At 40.4% G+C, this 21,537-nt stretch overlaps 1 protein-coding gene across 9 annotated transcripts in view; it reads left to right on the top strand.

Moving 5' to 3' along the window:
• syt1a (synaptotagmin Ia) overlaps window positions 1–21,537 on the top strand; it is a 219,839-nt gene that overhangs the window by 137,460 nt on the left and 60,842 nt on the right. For 3 of the 9 annotated variants that reach the window (XM_080291847.1, XM_080291848.1, XM_080291850.1), the window contains one exon: window positions 17,325–17,413. The exons of the other annotated variants lie outside the window; for them this stretch is intronic. The gene's annotated coding sequence lies outside the window, so the exon portion shown is untranslated. The remainder of the gene's footprint in view (window positions 1–17,324; window positions 17,414–21,537) is intronic. 9 annotated transcript variants of the gene reach the window in all.

Raw genomic sequence — 21,537 nt, 5'->3', positions numbered from 1 at the left:
AATACCTACTCATGTGAGATCACCTCATTGCTGGAGTTTTCTGTTGTAGCGTCTTTGCTTTACAATATGAAGCAATTCAAAGTGACTGCTGTTGTAATTTTGGTTTCCTGGTGAATTAGGTTGTATTTGTAGCTGCAGCTGACCAAAAGTAACTTGATTACACCACATTTCTATCTAATTATATTACACGAGTACAATGTAAAATGTTATATTTACTGGATTCTAGTCAATGAAAGTCACTTGAGTGGTATGCATTCAGTTTACTGAGTAAGGGGGAGGGCAGCATGCCTGTGCACATTCCCGGGTTTTGCTTTTATTTAACATAAATTACTTAATAGTACATACTTATACAGTCTCCAGCTCTGCTATATAGAACTGCAGGCTTTATGACCAGCTCAGCTGTGTGTGCATGCTCTGCTTAAAGTGGTCACCAGCTTGCAGTGGATTTCTAGAGAAGGGGAACAGCAACTGGTCCGTGTGTAGGAAGCTCCGATGTAGGCACAGTTTTGTTCCGAGAGCTAAAGCACATGGGAAAAGCATTTTGTCACCATCATTCCTGTTAAACTCTGCACACACTAATAATCGTGTGCTAAAAATTTTATTCTTATTTCCCCGTTTTAATCAAAACATGTTGACTTTTGCAGTGTGGCTGCTAGTTCTGCTGTGAATATGAAAAGGTAGACAAAAGGCTCAAGTGTTCGCAGCATCTGTTAGTCATCTCACGGCTTTAGTCATCCGTGAAAGCTTTTGCTCTGCATCTGAATGAGCAAACATCACATTTGAATCCATGTGGTGTCTTTTCGCTTGTTTTTTTGTTTTTCTTTTTTTTGTTGTTGTAAAAAAAAAAAGAAAAAAGTGTTGACGGAGTGGCTATAATTGGGGCGGGGATCGTTGAAGCCAGAAGACTCAGTGACTCATAAGAAGCCATGACAGAGAGGTTTATATAGGGGGAGATTTCAGCGACCCACTTGGAATTAAGACTTGGAGTGAAACTGGATGTGTATGGGGTGTCGGGTCTGTGCTTGATCCGCTCTGACAGAGTGGTGTGTCAGATGCAGTTCTCTGAAAAGTACACAGATTGGAGATTACTTCCTCTGAGGCCGAAATTATCTCAAGTGTCACGTAACGGAGCTGGTGGGAGCCAAGAAGTGAAAGACAGCTGCATGAAATGTGAATGATAAAAATGAAGCTCAGAATTCAAGTGAAAGTAACAAGTACTGGCTGTGTTTTAGCAGAGAAGATACCATGTTTTAATTAAAGTCAAATCAAGTCTATATAATCACAATCACAATCCAATTAATTTAATTGTGCATTTATTTTTAATTGTTTTTCTTTCATCATTTCTTATTTGCGTTCATTATTAGTTCATTTTAATGCTTTGTTTTGAAGAACTTTCTTCAAAACAAAATACACCTCAGGGGGTTTACACTGGCTAATTTGAATGTGCTGTATAAGGAGACCTGAGCTACATATACTGAGTGCTGTAGATGATTTGGTTAAGTACTCAAAAGCATTGCAGTCAGCCATCGAAAATGGTCTTGAATAGTTAGAACCAAATAGTTGCTTCACAAAGAAAGCAGTCTGGGGGTCAATAACAGAATAATACAGTTATTATTACCTGTTAAATCCAGGCCAACAACTGTTGATGAAATCTTACAATTCCCATCCCTTAATCCCATTTTTCTGTTTTGATTCGAGCGGCAGGTTCATTTTCACCTCTGTCTCACTGTTGAAGCTTCTGCCGGATGTACCTGCCATCCTAAAACCAATCTCAGACCAAACATATTGAAATATGTCGGTTCAGATATGTTAGCTTTCTTAACGCTTAAAAGCTATAAGCATTAACACTGGGAGAATATGCAGAAATAGACACCGTAGCTTGCTGTCTGTGGATGGTGTCCTGTTGTTTGCCTTGAAATTCTTGCATAGGTTTGCACTGGAAATTTTGGGAAGCCGATTTAATAAACCCCTACGCCTGATATGTAAATCAGTCAGATAAATGGAAACTTTAAATAAAGTGGATCTGTCCAATGTTATGAAAACATGGAGGCGTTTTTCATAGGTAATCACCCCCGCTCACATACAAAAAAGAAAAATTCCTTGAAGGCCTTCGAAGTGGAGTTTTTCTCCTTATGACAGCAACGGCAACCTTGCTCTGAGAATGTGGCCGGATTCAAGCGTGTCGATCAAGCAGGCGACCACTCGACCCCCAAACTAGCCCTGATACTGATAATGGAAACAAGCAATGTAAAGAGAGATGGACTTTCAAAGCTTCTCAGGGACCCTTGGCAGTATGTATGGTAGATGAATCATCTTATAAAATGGGAAAAAGGTAAAAGAAGTTGAGTCATATGAGCAAAAATGTAGTCTTTTACATATATCAGACCATTCCTCTTCTGCATCTAAGACTGCTGCTTTTATGATGTTATTTTTTGTGTTGGTACTTCTTAGAAAGTTTATTTTAACTTTAAGTTGTTTTATTAAATATTGAATAAGTATTGAATGGATATTTTATTAAGAGTTTACTAATGAGAAACTAGCTAACTCATAAAGGACCCTGTAGGTGTTGGAAAACTCTACCATTGTCGTCTTGATTTAGACATTGCAGAATAATTTTTTGAGCAAATGACGTAACATCTGATTGGAGAGAGCCCACAAGCTCAGTACTTGAATCATTTAATCAGAAAATGTATATTAGAGCCTTTAACAGAACTTCAGTGAGTTATAACCCTAACCTTGTGCATAAAAAAAAGGAATAAAATCAAATAATAATTCCAACTTGTGTTCTGTGTTTGGTTAAACCGAGCCATAGAGATTGTGTCTCCTGAGCGACTTTTCTGCTCGTGTAACCAAAACCATTATTTGGGTGAAGTACTGCGCGCCTCTTCAGCACCACGGAGAGCTCCCAGGACGGCAAGAACAAGAGTTTACACGGATCAGCGCAAATTATAACCAAATTTATAATAGACATGCTTGTTTTCAAATAACACACAATCCCCATAGACCTCATTTATTTTAATCACAGGACCACGGTGTTCCCAAAATCTACTGAAGCGTTACTTGGACGTGGCAGTATGAATGGTGGGGAGATGGGGTGCACTGGCTTGGCCAGAGCCAGCAGTGATAATTATCTTGTGGGCTGTGGGAGGTGGAGGGGTTTTCTGTTGTTGCCTGGAGGTACCATTGCAACAGCTGTTTTGGTTCGGAGCCCTGCCTGCCAACGCTGGGCTCATCGTGGTCATGAATCTGTCTCCAAGTGTCAAGAACGGTAAGATGGTTGTTGCTGAGCTGAGAGTTTGAAGTGCTGCCAGTTATGCTACCTAGAGATGAGAAGAAGCTTTCAGAGAATTTATTTTACATTTACAAATTATTTAAAACCTCTGCTCAGTGGATCAGACGTGTTTTTTTTTTAAACACATTGTGCGTGCATGCTGCAAAAGTCGTTTGCAGCACACACGTGTGTAAGCTTGGAAGCAACGAACATGATATCCTAACTTTACCCATCATATACCATCTTTCTATCTCTGCATTGCACTATCATGGCTGTAGTCTTTATTATTCAGGAGCGATTTCAACCCGGTTCCTTGACATGACTGCATCTGATCCCAATCTACAGGCGTGATGCTCACAGGTGTAGCAATCTTAACAAAAGTAACCGGCTTATTTGCCAAGTCTGTGACATGTGTAGGTTTCTGCTGGTTAAACCCAATAGAAGCTGTGCTTTACCACAATTGAGCTATGATTAGATATAAAGCAGCAGACAGAAATACATCTGTCTCTCCTCGCTTCCTTCCTCCTGGCCTCTTACTCTGTCCCAATTGAGTGGCACGGTGATAACTGCATATTTGCAAATGAGAGAGCTTCTCCCATATGAGGAAATCAAAACCTGTGCTTGTCAGAGACAGCTGACGGCACGAACGATAAGCTGAAAGAGTGTTGGTCACAAGTCCTGTTTATTTCAGTGTCACCCTCACAGTGTAATCTGTCAAGGTGCCACCACTGTCAATGAGTTCAGTCTCACTTTTCAATCCAACCTGGCACTGTGGAGTATGATTTAACGGGGCTGTTGTGTTAAATGATAACATCAGTGAGATCTGACAGCTCACTCCAGTACAATGGAAGAAATCACGGAAAACTATAGCATCTTTTATTTTTGAGGCCTTCTAGCTAACCCATAAAGAGGGTTTGCTCGGTGTTCATTGGGTGACAGAGCTTAATTATAATTTTCTGACAATTATTGAGCTAGTTAGACATTGGAAAGTGTGCTGTTTTTCAAACAAAGTGTGTGGGTGGAAATGTTGTGAGAGGCTGTAGGCGTATGAAAGGATGCCCAGTGGGGGGAAAAGGCTTTCTAATGGGCAGAAAGGGAGAGAAAAGATAAGAATGCATGGAAAACGACACCATGAGGAGATACATAAATTAAGGGAAGAGTAAAAACGCTCCTGTGAATGCTAGGAAATGAAGCACGGTATCGTAATCATCCGAATCACTTTTTATTCTCCTCCAGTGTGCTGCTGTGATCGGCTCACATCTGTTTGAGTTGGTAGATCGGTGACACTTGGGCTGTTATTTCTGAAGTTGAAGTATTTGTCACCTTCTAATCACACTCTCACATCACTCTGTGACACCTTTATCAGATTAGGAACCTGTCACTTTTTGTAAGTGCGCGCGTGATTGTGTGTGTATTAACAAGCAGGGGGGGTTTAGACATCCTGTGACTCAAACGTGGAATCAGACCACCAATCTGTCGAAAGTGTCAACTAGATTCAAGACGTGGGTGCATGTGAAGAAGACGGCCTGATTTATTCCATCAATCAACAGAATTCTGATATTTGGCGACCCGGAATTCACCCGCTTCACGGAGCACGCACTGGACTTAGATAGTGTGTAATTTAGCCTGTTGGCTCAAAATGTCAAAGTTGAAAGTGGCACATGAGATCCGTTTTCATCAAAGCACCAGATAAGATAAGGCAGTTCAGATTTTTATTTTCCCTGAAGATGTCAGAGCAAATTAAAAAAGAAAAATCCTGGCGCTGAGGGAAAACTTTGAGTCTACCAGCTTCCCTTTAACACACAATTTAGCTGAAATACCTCCTCATTCTCATTTGAATTTGATCTTTTTTTTCCCCCCAAGTGACAAATCAGATGAGACAGCTCCTGTTCACCTCTTACTCACCGGCTGCTTCACCATTTCTTGTTTCAGCTAATCCACAGCTCTGTCATCAGTAAGCCGCACTCCAAACAGAATTTAAAAGGTCAGTTTGGAAAGAACCCTTCAAGGGATGTCTGTTTGAGAACAACAGTAACACCTTTGGAAAGGTGCCTTTTATGACATGGAAAAAGGCAGCAGTGACAAATAAGGAAGCGCAGCAGCTCTATTGGCTATCTGTGACCACAGAAACTACTAAGAAGCCATGATGTATGGAAATCAAGACTGCTGCGATGAACATTATTTAAAATGTGGGGACTTAAAGTGATAACTCTCAGCACTGACATGATTTTTTGGGTGACTTCATGTCATAGCCCCCTGATTATTTTCCTGTCATTTGTTGTATGTGTGACTGAGCCCTGAGGATAGGCAAGGTGTTAAAGGCGGAGGCATGAAAGAGAGCAAAAGGAAGAAGAAAAAAATGAAGCTGGAGGGTGGAAGCTAAGTAAAGTCAAGGCTAGGGAGCATTTGTTGTGAGTCGTTCCTACTCTGAGCTAAGAGCTGAGCAGTCTAATCTGTCTAATAACAAAAATGAAGATGTCAAAAACGGGGAAATTTGGGATCAAAATAAAACGAGAACTAGCACAAAAGATCGGTGGGGGATAAAAAATAGTCGTTCCCTCGTGTGAGGTGTAATTGATACACTGAAGCATGCAGTTTTCCAGTGTATCTGGTAGTGACTCTTAACAGTGTCACTTGATGACATCTCAAATGAGTGAGGGAAGAATAAACAGAAGTTAATTAACTCTATTAAATTAATTGCTCCTTAATGACAAACCTCCTGCTTTTTCCCATTTTCTTGTATTGTGATGTGATCTTCTTGTGGTTTAATGATTATATTGTTACTCTAGGTTCTTCATAGCATGTTTAACTACAGCCTTCCTTCACCCGATCACATGAATTCATATACATGCGTAGAACCTCGTCTAAGATTCGCACACACAAACACACTCAAACTTAGGGTTCAGGATCTTGTCCAAAGATACTTCAGCTTGCAGACTCGGGGAGCCAGCAATCAATCCACCAACCTTTGTTGCAGTAAACAACTTTAAATTCTCTGTATTTGTTTTTTAAAAACCTGTTTAGATAGGAAAATGGTTTGAAATGAAGGTTCATGATTTATATGTTATAGTTTACTGATTTTGAATAGCATGGATAGCATTTAAAAATCTCCAGGATCATAATGCCACTAGCACAGATCTCCTTTGAGCATTCTGCATTTAAAATGGTGTGTTTACTGAGAGTTGAATGAGGAAATGTCTTAAACATACATGTCAAAAGCTCATGTCCATTCCCCATTACAACTGGTTAAGCAACCAGTTACTCAGTGACACCACATCATTTGGTTGTTAGCATATTTGCCTCACGGCAGGAGGGTTCAAGGCTTGTCAAGGTTGCCCTGTTCCACTGGGAGCTGTTTTCCTACCAATAATTCTCCATATTGCCCTTGACCAAAGCACTGATTTTGGTCAAGGGCAAGATTTTTTTTTCCTTAGTAAATACCCACTGCTGCAAATATTAAAGATGGGTTAAACTGTGAGAATGAATTTCACTGCATAGTTAATAAAGCATTTCTTCTTCTAGTGGAAGGCCAAAGACTCACTGACTCCTGAGTCTTATGTTTCTTATATTAACCAGTTTTCATGTGTGGTCATAGTCTATGCACATCTTAACACCAATCTACATAAATAAACATATTTAAAAAACACTTAACCATTAGGAGATTAGGTGTACAACCCCACCTTACACACAATAAGCCAAGCCACACAGACACATTTTTCTTTTTACCGGTAATCCAGAGAGATCCATCTGTATCCTTTTAATAATGTGAAGAGTGGCTATTATAAGGACATATATTGTAGTTTCATTAGACAGCAGTATAACATAGAATACCCAATACTCTCTCTCTAACCCTTTGGAGCAAATCTTTGCTGTTCTTCGAAGTCCAGTCTGGCTTCTTAAAACTCTGAATTCCTGCCTCTCCCAGCCTGTCACACAGCTAGTGGTTGCCGGGCAGATTTCCCTGTAGTGTAACCCTGGAGGTAGGCAGCAGCTGAGCAAATGGCCTTCCCTTTATCCGTATGACTCACCTACCAGTAGTCGCACCGTGGCCCCTGGCCTAGCTTCCTACATCAAACTGATTCCAACAGACATAACTCCCCAGGCACCTCTGTATTAGCCCCGGTCCTCAACCACCTCCGTGCTCCCTCCTCCAGACTTGGAGCCAACGAAGCACGCAACCGGGGCTAAGGGTTGCTAAATGTAGGAAGGGGGTTTTCAAGCTCCTTCAAACCGTGTCTGTCATTGTGATTTAAACCCCCACATGTGATCCCTCTAGTTTGTCTAGTAAATGCGGGGGCAGTGACAGAGTGGACCAGCAAAAATCCCCAACAGTACAAGAGTAACTTTTGAGCAATGACCATGTGCTCCACAAACGGAGGCTAGGTGTTGAAATAAAACTTCAACACGTATACAAGAGTGTATACAAGCTCTTCCAGTCAGTTACTCAGTGGACGTGGTTGTTCGAGTTTATCAAACCTTTTAGCAGCCCAGCAGATTGGAGTTAATCAAGTACTGTCTTGTAACTGAAAGTTAAAGCAAATTAAAAAGTTCATGTAATCACATTGTGTCTCCATAGCATTCGCCTATAATTCCAACGTGTTGCAGGTAAAAGCAGCAGATCTTTGCAGGTGAAGGACATTTAACCACAACAGACATTTTTTTTAAATCTGAAAAGAACTATCCACTATTAATGGGCACCATAATCTCTTTGATTAGTTTGAAGGCTTTTGTAAAATGGCTGTTTGCATTTTTAATTGGCTGAGCCTTGATTTAAATCAATGGACCATAATTCTAGTCTGGTATCAGGACCTAAATCCAACATCCCTCTGAGTTTTACAACCCGTTACTCTGCTCTTAAGTCCCAGGCCTCTCATTTACCCCCTGGCTGGCAGACCCATTTACCAGGAGTGTACCTCGTTGCAATGTTTGTCATATAAGTAGACCGAACATATCGTCCAACAACTCAGGGAGTGTGCCGTACGTACACAGCATAAAGAACAAGAGCAAATGATAAGAGCTGCTCAGATCTGGGACCCTGGAGTCCTTCTCTTTTGCAGACAACAAGGCTGCTTTTTCTAACTTTCCTTAGCGCTTTGGAGGCAGTAATTGAAAATGGGGGAATCTTTGTGCACTGGCTTAATAGAGCTGTCCAACCCTGGCTGCAAAGCAGGGTTAATAACTTTTTCCAGTTCCATTACCCCCTGAGATTGGCTTCAGGTGAGTAAAGAGGGTGCTCTGGACAAGGGGATGTGGCCACCGGGCCTTCTCAACCTCATCTTATCTCTGCTCACTGCAGGCAGCTCACCCGACAATCATTTACATGACCGATTATATACAGAAAAGACCCCTCCCACCCAATGTGTATATGTGTGACTGTCTGGAAATACTATCCTATAATAAATGAGCACCTAGCAGATGGTAGTGGATACTTGACTGACAGCCAGTAATTAACGTGCCAGTTCACTAACTTATCCACTTTACCAATGTTGAGGTGGGCTGCTAGGTTTTTGTACATGCAAATATCAGTGTGGTGCTGCTTCTTAAGTTTTAATTTTTAAGTTCTTGGTTGTTTATTGGCTGAAGTACTTTGATATTTGACGTGTTATTGCCACTCCATAAAACTGAGGGATTTTTTTTGTTCTTGTGAAACAGTAATGACACTTTTTCTTTTACAGCCCTTGATTTTTCTTTGTGATTTTCTTTGATGGAGAGTGAATATAGACTGAGAGAAATAGACAGCACAGTGGGAGTTTGAGTTCTGCTGACTTTGAAATTGTATGCATGAAATGTTCATTTTCTACTGGAATGAATAGACTGAGTAGAAACATTTATATGCACAAAGCAAGCCAGCTCCTGGTTATAATGTCCCGAAGGTCTTTCTTCCTTAACTGTGAATTGAACTGGCTGGTTGTCAATAAGGAACCGCTTAAGAAATACCGACCAAATATACTGACCAGGCAGCAGCAGATATAAGCAGAAGAGCTGATCCCTATTTTAAGTAAAAAGAGTTACAATTCCAGTATTTCTACAGTGGCCAATAGTAACTACACAAGTCTCTAGCAAGCTAATGTAATAAGAGAACTGAGAAGAAGTGGTATGAAGGCTGTCACAGGAAAAGACGGGATTATTGTTCATTTATTTCTAGCTTTCAGTCTGCTGTGTTATGACTTGGACTAACTGCAGTAACTCTCAGACAGATTGGAGAAGGTTTGCAAATAATTGCTGATGAATTTATAAACACAAACAGATTGCTGACACTTTGCAAAATATCTGAGCCACCTGGTTATATCCTGGTTATATTCTGCATCAAAGCAAGGTTGCCGAACACCTATGTGATTTTGCAGTAAACCACTTTCCTGGATTAATTTCTGTTTCAAAAGTTACAAGGTTCTGGATATTCTCTGATGTAAGTTGTTTATCCAAATTTCTGTTTAATGTGAATCTGCGTGTACAGCCACGTGTTGGACATCATCGATATATCGATTTTAGAAACAAAGTTTCAAACTTTAATAAACAAAATATCTCTTATATGACTGAAGAAACTTTAAAAGTAAAGTGTAGCACTTTCTTTTTGCTTTTAAGAAATTATTGATATATTTTTATGAAAAGTAGTTTGTCTTCGCCCTGAGCAAGGTTACTTAAGTAACCAAGGTAAAGTTTTAGCTATTCTTTAAAAATACTTTCAAGCCTTACTGCCATTTACCAACATGGCATTGATGACTAATTCGAGACCTTGCATTGCTAAATGCTATATAATACTGATGTCAAGAGAAAAAAATTCATTCATTCAATAATGAGTCATAACAGCAGGATCATAAAATTTCATCTTTAAAGCAAGGCTGTACGGATCCGTTTGCCGACATTCTCCATGTTCTTCTTGTTGCTACAGTCCTATTGACACAAGAAGACCTTCACTAGTGGCACTAATGGCTTTCCTTTCCCATCAGTTTTACATCCTTCTATCTGCAATTCAAACTTGTATGACTAAATCCGTGTCCATTTGAAATGTGTTGAAGGCCTAAATGAACCACAAAACTAAGTGAAACAACCATCAGTATCGCCACTGGCAAAATTCATTTAACCATTGTTATCAACCTTACAATTTCACAATCATGCATCCCTACTTTAAAGCTTTGAATTGCTTAAAAACTTAATTTGCTAAATATCTCCCCAGCTCAAAATAATGGTCTTAATTGGTTGATGCAGCAATTTATTATGCATGCAAACACAAGCTTTAATTAGATTTTTTTTCCTGTGTCATTTATTGTAATTGCACAGTTAGCACTCCCTTTGGATCAAAACAAGTGTCCTTGCTATGATTATTAGTTTATTCAGATCTGTAAAGCAGTCGCTGAGTGTCGTCCTGAGGATTGCTTTGAACAGCAGGAATTCCCATGCTTTAATCAAATCTGTGACTGGTTTGAAACCTCCAAGCAACCGTTCACTGGTAAATGACTAAGTCTGCCACGCTTAGTGAAGACATATAATATGATTTCATTAACATTGTTATAAAATAAATCCAAATTAAAAGTTGTGCAGTCTTCTTTGATTCAGAGCCGATTACAGTGTTTAAAATAATGATTATGCAAACAGTTTGTTTATGTTGTTTTTCTGTTATTATATTTATACCTCCATTTGTACCAAGAAACTAAAGAAATATAATATATGATTATGAAAAGGAAGGTATTTTTCAAAAAGCTTTTCAAATCTTCATCATAAAGGCTTCGAGTACGTATTTAGCTGGTGGAAAATTTATGTTAAATAAGAGCAAATTTTTGGCTACAAACTACAAAAATGTTCTCCTAATAGAAAATGTTAATGCCTTGCTGTAGTGTTGTGAACCCTTTGGTAGCTAGCAGATTGCTGTGGTCGCCTGTAGTTTGCCTGAAGATGCCAACTTGTGTGCAAATACTTACCAACACAAGTGAAACTTGAGAAAGTGTCTGCAGTCAAAGTAAAGGCTGTCTTATTGCTACAACCAACACACGACAAAAGGTGGGGCTTTTACTTTGAAGGCGAATGATCTCCATTTCCAGTTTGGGTTACACATTTTCTGCTTGGTGAGGATTCAGCAAGTGCTTACAAAGAACATAGCACTTCTAACTAACTGATCAAAGCAATCGCAAGGAGGACACTCACATGCCTCTTTGCAACTGATATTACCTAGCGACAAAGAACATTTGCCGACCAACAATACACATTTTTCCCTGGCTTGCGGGGGTTGATCACAAACCTCAAGGCCTGTGTGACCCATTCTTTAGTTTACAAAACATTCAGATTGAGATGTGAGGCTTGTTAATTCTGTATTATAAGGTACATAATGCACGTATTGTATTTATCAAGACAACAGCGATCATTTCTGCACTCATGTATTAAATTTATATAAATTATGCTGTCATAGAGCAACAGGCACATCAATATCTGCCAATTCTCAGACAATTTACTTTGAGGACTGAATCATAATATCGACAAAAAGACTGTGCGCCGTGCTCTCCGTACTGTTCTGTACTTTCCTGTGTGAACTGTGAATAATATCGAATCTGATGGCACCATTAGACCTGAGTTTGGCTGGTTTTTCACTTCCCTTAAACAGCATGAGCTGTAACACCCAGCACAGTGAGGAAACCTGCCAAAGCTAGACCCAGTGGGGAGCAGACCATTCCACATGACACCAACATGCTGTCCAAATCTTCTGAAGAAGGGCTCGCAAACATCTCTGTAGTCACTGTGTTTAGTAGTAATCCGTTCCATCATCTTCATTTTGCCTTTGATCTTTTTTTTATGTTATGTTATGTTAAATGCTTATTATAATCCATCTTAAGGAGGCAGGAATCCATTAGCGCAGGCTTTAAGAGAGGAAGGAGAACGTGAAAGCATGATGAAGAAGCTCGCAGGGCTGATAGAGGGAGTTGGGGAGCAAGGGAGCTGACCCAGTTAGCAAAGGAGAGAGAGAGAGAGGTGATAGGAGGGAGCAGTGTGCCAGCATCACAACTGTGGTTGGGGACCTGCTGGGCCATCTGGCGGCCCTGTAATTGGGTTGGGGTTTTACACCTGAGCGGTACACCTCTAAAGAGATGGCTGAGTCAAAAAAGAAGAAGAAAAAAAAAACAAGCAGCATATTGTGTCCTGGTGGGAGTGACAGATAAAGTTGAGAAAAGGTTAGAGCAATTGCTACAGTAGTATCTTCTAAGTGTTTCTTTTTTCTCTCCTTGAATTTGAATTAGCTCTTTCGGCTTGCTTTCACCACAGCTTACAAGATGGAAAGATTTACACGTCATCACTGGGTTGGAAAGGACAAGCTGCAGTGTGACTTTAAAAGGAAAGTACAGCTATTTTGTTCAAAAACAAGAACATTATTTAATGCTGTTTACCGAGCGAGATGTAATAGCGACGGGACGGACATCAACTTTGCGTTGAAATGGAGCTACAGTTTGATTACATCGCGATGACAGCCCTCTGAGAAGGAAAAAGGTCAACACTCTCTGGTTCTCTGTAAAGATAAATAAGCTCGTTTCCACTCTAAATGAGACTGGGTTTCGCTGGGACCTCCTGCTGTGAAGATAGTACGGAAGTTGTCATCTTATGCTTGAATGGGCAGGAAGTCATTAAGACACTAATATGAGCTGAATTAATGTTTCACTTTTGCTCGCGATGTGATGGCTGATGTGAGAGGCATAACAGACGCCATGGGTGGTCCTCCACACGCACTGCTCGTATTTGGTCAACTTTTCATGTGACATTTTGGACTGAGAAGCATCGCTCTCACAAGAGCCGACAGAAAATTGTGTAAAATCAAAGCTCGGAGCGTTATTTCATTCGGATGCGTGTCTCTTTCTGGATATTTGAAAGGTTTCTAATTAATTATAATGGCGTCATTTACATAAAAATCTGCACCTACTGTCTGCCAAATACCTCAGGGTAATTATTATTACCTAAGAAAAAGACCCTGTCAGGCGTGCACCTCTTTTCATTAATCTGATGACATTTGAACGTTCAGCTTCATGTCTGAATGAGCACTCTTGCTACTTCTCCCTAAAATTTGCAGCAGTGCTCCTGCTAGGTTGGACTTCACAGGAATTACTTACTAGATGTGCCAAATATCATCTATTTAGAATGATTTTTGTTATAAATGCTGAAGAATCTAGACAAAAAGATCAGATTATGAAGGGGTTTTTTTAATCCTCAGGTGGGAATAATATTTCAAAATAAATGATGTAGGACTGTGGTGGTGTTGAAGAAGAGCTAGCAAGAGATTTGACACCGAAATGGAGATTTCCTCCGGTGTACTCAGCGCTGAGATACAATGTCAGGTCTCTGAGGAACTACCACTCACAAGCAATGGGTCTCTTGGGTTTCTGTGTGCAGCTCTTAAATCTAGCTCAACACAACAAAAAGGGGGGGAAACACCACTTTGTGGAGCTACTGGGCAATTATGTTTTACAAGTCATTTATTTATTGAGTTGAATACTTACTTAGGCTAGAATTTTTAAAATGGAGTGGGGAAAAGGGGGACCCAGAGGGCGGTACGTGAGAAATCAGAAATCAATACCAAACAAAACTGTCTTTGACCAAAAAGTTTGGAAACTCGGCAAGTTCAAAGGGTTTTAATTATGGCAGACCTCCTGCCTTTATACTCAGAAGCTTAAAGCCTCGTCCACACAAGAAGAGATTTGCTCATCTTGCATTGATTTGTCGCTGACAGTTGGTCGCTAGGTATCCCGCTAATGTCTTTAATACCCAGTCATATGTCAATCAACAATACCCCAAACTTATCACTGGTAGTCGTCTAAATCAATCTTCTTTGAGTTGAAAAAATTTAACTCAGGATCTGCCAACTTTGCATGCCAACAGTATTTCACCCATTGATTTACTGAAGTTCACCTTTGCAAAGTAAAAGAAATCAAGAATATTATATTATTTAACTCATCTATATTGACAATGATGCACTGAGGAGAGTACTCCCTCCACTCTACCCAAGCCTTCCCCTTAATTTCCTCCTGTTGTTGCAATAAATTAGGAACACCATAAAATTTGTCAAAATAAAAAGTCAAAAACACCCCTCAGAAAGACGTCTGCTTATTCGATCTACAGATAACAAAATTACGAATGTCTCATGTAGTTCACAGAGAAACAGGATTGTTTAGAATCCCCCTTTTCCTAATTATCTTTCTTTTCAAAACTGTGTTGCCTTTTCACTTTTTCAAATCCAGAGATTTCATTGGAAGTTGCAGTAGACGGAGGCTAACTAAACAAAAACTTCAGTAGCGTAGTTACTCTTTACCAGAATCAGTGCTAACGATTCCTGTTGGCTGTAGTGCAACAAATATATTTTGAGTTATGTCAAAGGCTGATGCCTGAAATGGCTCTCTCTGACACTGTAGCGGGGATCTCTGAAGGTTACGGTAAAAGTGATCTACGTGGCACTTTTACAGCTTTTTATGGTTATTATATATTCCACCGCTGACAAGGACTAAAGTAAATCTCCCTGAATTACACATCCCTGTGCAATCATGGTGATACATCATGCATGTTTTGCTGTCTCACACATGAGCCATAGAGCTCACTTAGAAACACTGAGTGGAAGCCTATGTTCTTCTCAGGCCATGGTCAGGTCTTTTTCGATAGATGCCTCCCACACGCACTCGTCATTGTTCTCCCTAAAAGTCCTCGCCTGCGTTGAAGTATCTGTGTCATTGCCAAGCAGGCATCTCAGCGGATCAGCCCCCACATTCACCTTGCAACATTTCAAAGAGAGACCAAAGGGAGGCTGAGCGAACATGGACATGTGTAGGCGGCCGTGTAACCAAGGAGGACGTTGAGAGGGCGGACGTAACCAATGGCTGTTTTTTTGTTTTGTTTTGAGGGTCTTTTTAAGGCTCATTGTTGCATTTTACTGAAATTAAAAGATCTGATATGAATCTTGTTCTTGCTTTGATTGCAGATTATCTTTTACTAGTCACTCTATTTTTTTGTTTTTTTCTGCAGCAGCTGGCCTCATGACACCTCTCAAAAATATCTGATGATAGAGAAAGATGCTGTTAAAGACGTGTTAGTCAAGTGTTAAAAACAGAGCTGGAGAGTGCAGCGATATCATGCTTTTTGCAGTATGTTGGGAACCAGCAGCTGGCAAACATGTAGTGATTGTGAACGCAACACCGCGCTAACAAAGTACAGGTGCTTTTTATTCATATTTATTGAGAACAAAGGGGGTTTGAGCTTAATTAAACCAACCAGACCCCATTAAAGGTGTGTTAGCCTTGCAGCCATTGCTCTTATGCCACCTGTTGACAGAGTTGTCAGCATCGCGTTTGAAGATTAAACCCTAAAAGATCCACTTGATGACTCTGAAATACAACTGAAGCAAATTCAAGTACCTGCTGTTTTATCAAAGAAGACGAGGTGAAGATAAATAGCAACCATCTCTAGCTATTACTTAAATGTAGAGCAGAGGTGTTGAACTCATTTTAGTTCATGGGCACATCCCTAATTTGATCTCAAGTGGGCCAGACGAGAATATGAATAATTTGATCTGAATTTCTTCCTTTTTAATGAACCATCTACTCAGAAAACAAAAGATGATCAGCCTGAGATTTTTTACCTCACTCTCCGTTTCAAATATCGTTACACACACACTAAAATCCATGTTCCCATTGGCCTTCTTCAGATTCTTACACTATTCAGAGTACTTTAACAATCTCACCAACCCAGATCTCCTCCAGTGCGTCGGTGACCTTCACTTCAGTTCCTAAGATTGCCCCGCTCTCTCTCAAACAAAGTAAAGGTAACACTTACTAATCACGGCTTCTTGCCGATGCCTTCTTTGGGGTTCTTTCTAGCCTGGACGCTGTTTGTTGATCCCCACTTTCCTCTTTACTTACTCCATCCACCCTTATCCTTCAATAAAGGTTGTTTAATTTAATTGAGGATGTGGACCCTGCTGGTGGAAAAGGCCACACAATTCAAACTTCAGGGACTGATGAAAAGAACAGTTCAGTGAAGGAATTGTAAAGGAATTAACTTGGTGTTAATTCCTTTACAAGCACATCTACATGTTTAAACCTTCAAATAACCCATGCAATGTACGCAGGACTTCTAGCCACAGCTATTTTGAAGACTTTAAAGTATAAAAATCCAATACAAACATGCAGGCTATCAATTTAAAACCCCTGACAAACAATCACTGCAGATGGGATGTGACAAACAGTGGCTGTTAGCTTACAAGCTCAATATAAGTTTATTTTTTAAAATAAACAACAGAACATTTATTATCGATGTTCAGTTAGCAGCCAAAAACCTTTCTGTTATCAGCCACTCACTCCTGTTAGCGTATCTACCTAACCACTGTTATCAGCAGCACTCACCCCATTATAAACAAAACAAAAAAAATCTATTATATAATTGGTCAGAGATACTTTATGCAATCAGATGCCCTGTTATTTCACTATATAACAGTTGTATTTCAGGACAGAGCCCTGTAATCAGTGACACTTGCCCTGTTTTATCCCCCAAAAGGCAGACCTTCTTTGCTTTTCCCTCATATCTCTCCTTACTTTGAACAGCAACCCATCCCAATGCTTCTGGCAAGCTAGCCCCATAATAAGATCCCTCATTGGCTACTTTTGGTGAACACCACCAGTTGTAATCCTGGGTGAGCCCAAAGCACTGTAGTAGTCAGCAGGTATTTTTTCCCCTAGTTTATTTTTCCAAGAATGTTTAAAACACCCCGTCGTCTCACTCACAGACTCTACCTCTGTGCCGAACCAGCGGCGTATTGGGTTCTTACTACCAATCAGCTCAGCCTGCTGAGTGACGGTTGCTCTGATGTTAATTGTCCCAGCTGGTTGCGGAGCTACTGGCCAAACTAGCTGGCCACCATGGGGCTTGCCGCTGCCTGAGCTTTCATTGTTCTCTGCTTCATTTCCTTAGTGGCAGATTTAGTGGTTTTAAAATAAAAGTAGATTTTAGTCTTAGGGCCCTTGCAGGCATACTGTGTAAGGCTCTGCCTTACTGCTCTCTCTCCCTGACTCAGGTGCTACCCTCCTTTTCTCCTTAGGAGCCAACGCCAATCACTCATCAGCACTGGAGTTCAGAAGCTGGGGAACAGTGCTATTTGGACCGTCTGGCAGTGTGTGTTAGCTGCTAGTGAGTAGTCATTTACTCTGACTAATTCCTTATACAGTTTCTTATTTTTGATGATGTGTTTTTGTTCTTGTCAGAAATAGGAGCGTAGCCTTCTGATTTTTTATTCTCTCACACCTACTGTGTAACCCCGTTTGAAAGCAGTATGCTGGTTTAATGAGAGGTCATTGTTCGGGTCATTGTTGACTTGTTGGCTGCTTTCAGTCAGATTTCTGCCAACTGACTGGTTTGTATTAGATATATACATCTTCCAATAAAGAAAAACAAATTGCATTCCACTCTCATAAAATCCAGATATATATATATATATATATATATATATATATATATATATATATATATATATATATATATATATATATATATATATATATATATATGTGTGTGTATATATATATGTGTATATATATATATATAAAAAAAACACCCAGCACGCCCCTGCGGGCGGTTTATCCTTCAAGCTCGGGTCCTCTACCAGAGGCCTGGGAGCTTGAGGGTCCTGCGCAGTATCTTAGCTGTTCCCAGGACTGCGCTCTTCTGGACAGAGATCTCCGATGTTGTTCCCGGGATCTGCTGGAGCCACTCGCCTAGCTTAGGAGTCACCGCACCTAGTGCTCCGATTACCACGGGGACCACCGTTACCTTCACCCTCCACATCCTCTCGAGCTCTTCTCTGAGCCCTTGGTATTTCTCCAGCTTCTCGTGTTCCTTCTTCCTGATATTGCTGTCATTCGGAACCGCTACATCGATCACTACGGCCGTCTTCTTCTGTTTGTCTACCACCACTATGTCCGGTTGGTTAGCCACCACCATTTTGTCCGTCTGTATCTGGAAGTCCCACAGGATCTTAGCTCGGTCATTCTCCACCACCCTTGGGGGCATCTCCCATTTTGACCTCGGGACTTCCAGGTTATACTCGGCACAGATGTTCCTGTACACTATGCCGGCCACTTGGTTATGGCGTTCCATGTATGCCTTGCCTGCTAGCATCTTGCACCCTGCTGTTATGTGCTGGATTGTCTCTGGGGCATCTTTACACAGCCTGCACCTGGGGTCTTGCCTGGTGTGATAGACCCCAGCCTCTATGGATCTTGTGCTCAGAGCTTGTTCTTGTGCTGCCATGATTAGTGCCTCTGTGCTGTCTTTCAGTCCAGCTTTGTCCAGCCACTGGTAGGATTTCTGGATATCAGCCACCCCCTCTATCTGCCGGTGGTACATACCGTGCAGGGCTCTGTCCTTCCATGATGGTTCCTCGTCTCCCTCCTCTTTCTTGGGTTTCTGCTGCCTGAGGTATTCACTGAGCACTCGGTCAGTTGGGGCCATCCCAATGTATTCTTGGATGTTCGTTGTCTCATCCTGGACTGTGGTGTTGACACTCACCAGTCCCCGGCCCCCTTCCTTCCGCTTAGCGTACAGCCTCAGGGTGCTGGACTTGGGGTGAAACCCTCCATGCATGGTAAGGAGCTTTCTTGTCTTTGTATATATATATATATATATATATATATATATATATATATATATATATATATATATATATATGCATATATATACCACTTCTGTCTCTGCCTGTAAATAGCAGTTTCCAGTTCACTCCTTCACGCAGTCTGTGCCATTTCGTATTCGGTTTAATGTGAATGTATCATAGAAGTGCTTAAACATAGTCTTTATCCTCTTGAAACATCAGACAGGTTAAATGTATTTCGAGTCAACACTCACTTTATTAGTTACACCTCACGCCGAACTGCCTTGCTTCTTTGCGGCTTAGGTTCAGCAAGCTTTTGCTTCTGTATTTGATGATAGCATTTGACGGTTGCTGTGGATTTGTGGGAAACGTCTTCCTGTTGCAAACCTTTTCTACAACATCCCAAAGGATTGTGATCTAGTGACTGCGGAGGCAACTTGAGCATTATGAACTAATAACTATGTTATGTTTAAGAAACTAATCTGAGCTTTCTGACATGAGTTGTCATTGCTAGACAATGGTGCACAACGATCAAAAGGAGAAAGACATAGTGTTGGGCTGTGGCAGCTGGTACAAATGGATTTAAAGCAGCTTTGATTGCTGGCTCGATCAATTTGTGAATTTTTTGATGTTAATCAGAACCTGCGCTTTCCTTTTACCCTGTTCTGGCAGAAAGCAAGATTTAAGACAACAGCTTGGATATTTCACGTCTCCTGACATCTAATTTTGGTGAGCCTGTGCATACTGTAGCCCCAGTTTCCTATTTTTAGGTGACTGGACAGACACCCAGTGTCGTCTTACTGCGGTAGGCCATCTGTTTCATCTGTGTTGTGTGTTCAGAGTTGCTTTTCCTGTGGTCCATGCTTGTAGCAAGTGGTTATGTGAGCTACCGTTTCCTTTCAATCAGCTCAAACTAGCCTGGTCGTTCTTTACTGACCTCTGCCACGAACATGGTGTTTCTGCCACCCACTAGATGTTTTCTTTTTTCCCTTTTTTCTTTAGGGCCATTCTCTGCAACCCCCTGGGATGATTGTGTGTGTGAAAAGCCTGTCTTGCTTGGTTTGGATGTCTGCAGGACCCCAAAGTTAAATGCTTTGGGTTTCTCCCACACAATTGACCGATAAGATATTTGATTCAACTTGCAGTTGAACAGAGTGAGACACTCAAAATGAAGACTCAGCTTCAGTTAAAAAACTTGTCTAACGGCACTGAGAATTTTATTAAAAGAAAAGAAAAGAAAAGTACATTTGATAGCTTTTGGACAGAAATGAGAGCTCCACTGTTTGCAAACTGAGATAAAATATTCACCCACATTTAAAGCCTCATTGCCTCTTGGTTCCAGTTGTCAGGCAACAGATTGCATCTTAACTGCAAGTTATTTATTCCACAAGAATGATACTTGGTGTATTTGATGGCTGGATGATTTTGTTTAGATGACTGTACTTTATTACCAAAAAAAAAGGTGGTTGTCACTACTGTCAGTCTCAATAGTAGCAGTAGGAAAGTAGATTTTAAAACAGTGAAGCCAGACTTGTGACAACTCCAAAAACACAGAGTTGGAAATAATCAATCCTGCCCTTCCAACTACACTCAGAGTTAAGAAAAAGAAGAGAATCAGTAGATAATAGGTTTCTCTTATCAGGATGTGATAGCGAAGCAGATCAACTGCTTAAATAATCCCAAAGTAATGAAACAGGTTCCTTTCTTCTTACTCACACCCAAATGAAGCTTGAAGTGGCAACATTTAGTTACTCCCTCAGAAAATGACAAATACTTAGAAGACACTTTGCATCCGTAATTTAATTGAAGTGCAAACGTCCTACCTGCCTTTATAAACCAAATTTTATACATTTGTAAAAATAATAACTTGGAAATCACTTTGCTAAAGCTTTCTTTCTGTCGTGGTTGTAAAGATTGCATTAGGGTGAATTGGCACCAAGTTCTGTTTTCAGCTCTTTCAGTTTAAGAGATGAATATCATTAAAGGCAATACTGAATGCTTACACTGAAATTTTTTCAGTTACATCGAAACCTTTAACAGCCTGTCTGTCAGAACCAGTGCAGTGCCCTCATATGAAACAGCACTGTAAATGGAAAATGTGAGCATAATAAGCAGTGACTGTGGCAAAGAACGAAAATACGGCCATCAGTCTTTTCTGTGGAGTGGTTTTCTTTAGTATGCCATTATCCTCATGGAGTGCTTTGGCGACAGTGCCAAATTACAACCTGCACTGTGGGAGCAGACAATAAATAGTTCCCATCAGGATACAACACATCACCAGAAAAACAAAGATGTGCACACATACTAACAATCACTTATGTAGTAAAACGAACATTCCTGTTTGAGATTATGCCTATCAAACCAGTTTTTTATTCAGGGATCCAGTAATTGTGAAATTCTTGGTTGTTAATTGGCAGATACCACTTTTTTCTGTTTATCTATTTTGCTTTATTCGGGTTTCTTTTCCCTTTGTTTCAGAAAATTCAGTAATCCTGATTATCAAAAGGAACACTTTTGAAATATTTCATTTGTTTATCACAGCAACTTTGAACATTACTTTTTGTAGTGTTAAATCAGCTTTGCACAAACTCTGCCCATTCAGTTTTGTCAAATATACCAATATATAAGTCTGATGTTGTCTGAGAAAGATGTTCAGCAGATTAGT

This window comes from Astatotilapia calliptera, chromosome 17 (genome assembly GCF_964374335.1).
Source record: "Astatotilapia calliptera chromosome 17, fAstCal68.1, whole genome shotgun sequence".
Taxonomy (NCBI): domain Eukaryota; kingdom Metazoa; phylum Chordata; class Actinopteri; order Cichliformes; family Cichlidae; genus Astatotilapia; species Astatotilapia calliptera.
The sequence above is the reverse complement of the archived record's forward strand: the minus strand, read 5'-3'. Positions and strand labels throughout refer to the sequence as shown.